General features: G+C 39.2%; 1 long non-coding RNA gene across 1 annotated transcript; it reads right to left on the bottom strand.

The window, feature by feature from the left end:
• Window positions 1-3335: 3335 nt before the first annotated feature.
• LOC118562668 lies at window positions 3336-3654 on the bottom strand. Its single transcript, XR_004930734.1, has 2 exons — window positions 3543-3654; window positions 3336-3393 (listed from the first exon to the last, which is right to left on the bottom strand). It is a non-coding gene; the product is annotated as an uncharacterized LOC118562668 (long non-coding RNA).
• Window positions 3655-4473: the final 819 nt, after the last annotated feature.

Genomic DNA, 4473 nt, shown 5'->3' with positions numbered 1-4473 from the left:
CAACATTTTTCAGTTAATTAATGTGTTCCATACCGTTTTGGATGATTCAATGAGTCATTTCAGGTCGAACAAAGGTTTTCTCTGCCGCCCTGGTGGTCTGTGGTGGAAATACCGTACTTGCAATGGCGTACCGCGAGCGAGCTATTTTTAGAAACATAACGTCACGATGACGTCACATCACGTGGTACGCAGTAGGGGCAAGCTTGCATAGTCCGCCGCTGTGTCGCTGTAAAAGAGACGTGCGTTACCCTTGGTTTTACTCGGTAAAGGACCTCTTTTTCCAAATCTAAGACCATGGTTTTTAAACATTGTTGCTATGGAACGTGCAACAGCGACTCGAGGTACGCTGATCGGCCGCATATGAATGATGTTTTCTTCAAGACTGCCAAGGAGAAATGTGTGCGCTGGATACACCGGTGCAGTCAGCCTACACAACAGTTCAACCAGGGAAAAAGTTACCAAATTCACCTACATATGTAGCAAGCATTTTGTTGGAGGAAAGGGCACAACCGAAGAACATCCTGACCCAGTTCCAGCGACATCAAGTAGTGAACAGGTAAGAGTATTTTGGTGGCCAACATGTTAATATTGAAGCGCCTGCTACCATGATAGCATATAGGCTATCATGGTAGCAGGCGCTAACATGATACCCTGCTACCAGGATAGCTTACTCAAAAAACATTTCAAATAAGACAAACATTAAACATATACCGATCCCTGAACGGTGATTACAAACAAAAAAAACGGCCGACAACGCCATGACCGTTTGTCATGTCATGACATTTGTCATGTCTGCGTGTCCATCCTGTCTCGCGATATTGGCTTAGGTCCCTAAGTTGACCATGATTGTTTGTTTGCTACCTATTGGCAACATATACTGATTCCTGGACGGTGATTACAAACAGAAAAAAAGGGCCGACGACGCCATAAACGCCGAGCAAGAAAAAAAACGACTTACCGTTCGATCAACTCGGCCCGTTTTCTGGTCTTTTTAAGCCCTGGACACTCAAGCCATCGTTTGAGCTAAAGGTTGGTGTGTTCTTCGACAGTTCGACCAGTAATCCGTGCGCCTGGGACATCGTCTTGCGAAAGTTTAACGGCTGTAAAGTCGGTCATATCGCTGTTTCTGTTGCGCGTGTAATAGCTGGTTGCTATGGGCGTTCTCTACCTATATGCCCTACCTAAGCGGCAAAAGGGGCGTTGCTCTTGAGACGGTGACGTCACGTGCGCGGTACACCATTGCAGGAGCCCTCGGCCCGCACCCACAGGCTCAGAAGTCTCGTGCTAGACCGCGAGAGTCGGTCTTGCTTTACGGCGAGAACTCCATGTGTTTTTGCCCTGCCATTCACTATATGCACGCGCAAAAGCAACAAACTTAGACTTAGACTTTCTTTATTGTCATTTTGTAGCACAGAGTGCATACAGAACGAAATTTCGTTTTTCATACAGCTCAGAAAGATTACAAAGAACCGCGTGTTAACGTCAAATAAACATGCAAGCATATCGAGTTTTATTATTATTATTATTATTTAATTTTTTATTTATTTTTATATTTTTTGAATGTTGGCGAGATGCCACCGCTGCAGCCGCCTCGCCAAGATAGTGCTGCGGGAAGCTTGATGTTCATACTTTCACTGTGTTAGTCATTGTTTGTACTGCCGTTTTTTTGACTTTTCGTTGCGTTCGCCTGTCTGCTAAGCTCAAAACAACCGCGCCTGGCTTGACGGAGAAACCAGAACAGCTGAGCATCTTTATAACAGTGCACTTTTACTTTCGCCCTCTGGGGGGAGCCTTGCTGGAAAATCAACACCGGTTGCATAGTATACCTTTAAGTCCCAAAAGCTGTGAATAAATGTTTTTCAACATTTTACAATCACTGTGATCAGTTCCTATGCATAATGCACTTAAATAAATGTTTAACTGAGTAAAAGTATTGTTGAAATTGCACATACTTTTCGTAAACTCTGAGGTTATTCATAATACATTTTTAAAAGGGAAATTCGTTTAATATGAAAACCAACATCAAGTCCAATTTTATTAGTTCTATTTGATCTTGCAATGAGTTTACATGTGTGGCCCCCTTGAGATCAGATTAAGCTGAATGCAGCCCCTAAACCAAAATGAGTTTGACACCCCTGATCTGAGGAATGTTCCTGACCCATCTTTCTGAAAAAAAAAAAAAAAAAAAAACATGAATGAATGAATCTGTGACAAACTTATGCATTTCACAACCTGTTACTGAATACAAATTTACATCTGCATATCAGAAAATGAATACATTTCTTGAAATTGGTGCCAAACACTGTGACGCTCAATTTGTTATAAGGATCCAGTGATGGAGGAAAGCTGACAACATAGTTTTGAAAATGATCATAATATTTTGTTTCTAGAAAACTTTACCAATGGCAGAATAGCATTACCATGACTACATTGTATCATAAGTAGGATTGAATTGGAATTTATGCAACTTATCTAAATCTTTGTAAATTAATTGACTTGATATTTCTGTAGATACATTGAATGTGTTTTTCTTCTAAAATGCCTTGATTACCTATGTTCTGTTTAAATAAACACAATTTAAAAGGGATTTGCAGCAGGAAAATCATAAAGTTGAAGATTTGATTAATGTATCAGGAAAGCCCACCAGAAGTTCTGAAATTTGAATAGAACAGTGCATATCTTTCAGGATAAGACACAAAGTCTGAAAACCATTGAACCCATTACAGTACTATGGCAAACATGGCCAGAAAAGAACCAAACGACTGTATCTGACTTTAATGTGAACAAGACAATTTTCTTGGAGTTCACTGTGTTGAAGAAAGGATGAAAATGTGTTATTGACAGGTCAGCAATGTTATTTAAGCTGTAAAAAACTCCTTTTAGAAATTTGCTAACACATTGCAAAACATTTTGGTACCATCTGAAAACAGACAAATTATACTTTAGATGTGGACTAATAGGGTCTGTGTACTAAACTGAATTGTGATAGAGAGAGACGGGCACAAAAAAAATGTTTAATAGTGCTGAAAGACAGAACTAAAGCCCATACATGATCAAATGACATCTAATTTAGGTCTTTCTAACCAAGCAGGTGTAATTAGCTTTGCTCCATGAAATTGATCATAAGCTAAGAAACTAACCAACTTGGTTGGTGGGTGGGGAACCCTAAAATTTAAAATGGTGGGTAGGAAGTCGGAGCTGCAGGGATTTTATGTCAAAATGTTAATGCTTTAGTTACATTTTTAATCTAAGTCTAAACAGTGGCTAGAAAGCAGTAATGTTAACAGTCTCAACACATCCACCAATATTATTAAATCATACTTACGGTAATTTTGGGCTGAATACATTGTGAAAAACAGCAGCAGATAAAATAGGACAACTTGTCTCATGATCCTGCATAAAAAGCATGATAGAAATCATTACCCAATTAAAAGATTCTAAAATTCATAATATACATCAAGCTTCAGTTAAGGAAAATTATGATTATTTTTAATAACATTTTTATTTTGATGTAGGTATTATTTGAAATAAGATGATCTTACCCTGATTTTTTTGAGGACCGATTATCTGGAATTAGAGTACTTAATGCTTTGACCTAGTCAGTCACTAGACTGCCTTCCTCACATAAATATCTGCTTTATTGTCCAATCATATCTCAGAACCTAGTATACTCCTCTTTTACCTGTGAGTTCAAGGGTTTTGCAGATTACCCTCAGTTTAAACAGTCCCATTTGAGATTGAAGTTGTTTTTTGCCTTCACTATCCCTTCAGGAAGTTCCTTGTTGTCTTTATGTGTTAGTGGTCAACTAGATTTAATCAATTGAGCTCTTTAAATCTATGAAATAGCTTTTAAAATATCACATTTAACCATCATATCACACAACAAACCAAATTCAACATACTTTAAATATTTTAAAGTGGTAGCAACCAAAAATTGTGCTCAAATATTTACCAAAGTTCAGTGCCCTGTACAGGGGGGAGAGGTGGGAAACCAGCAAGGCATTTGTCCCAACTTGGTGTCCACCCCCTCTTCCCTAACAAAGGCAACACCGTAAAAAAGTATGTTCTGGGGCAGCTATAGGTGAATTAAGGCCCCCAGGCCATACACGGCCCTTTGGGCTGTTTGATCCAGCCCGCCGACTAATGGTACAAATTTGTAACAAAAAAATAAATAATAAAACTGTCCTTGCTCATCTTCTTGCTGCAATTTACGATGTAGGCCATTCATGGATGGCTATTCTCAGACTCAGACTCAGACATACTTTAATGAACCCAGGGGGAAATTACTTCCGACATCAGCCGTCTTCTTCTGTTCTTTTGTTGTGATAAGTACTGCCACCTGGTCGCAAGGATGAATGGATACATTTGTCAGCCAGATGAAATGTTCAGTCATCCCGATCCATTGCAACGATGAGTGGAAAATAGAAAAGAAAAGTTGACAGTGAGTGCCAAGCCTGTTAGTCTTATTTGTCA

Source organism: Fundulus heteroclitus, chromosome 3 (assembly GCF_011125445.2).
Source record: "Fundulus heteroclitus isolate FHET01 chromosome 3, MU-UCD_Fhet_4.1, whole genome shotgun sequence".
NCBI lineage: Eukaryota > Metazoa > Chordata > Actinopteri > Cyprinodontiformes > Fundulidae > Fundulus > Fundulus heteroclitus.
This window is presented reverse-complemented; position numbering and strand designations above follow the sequence as displayed.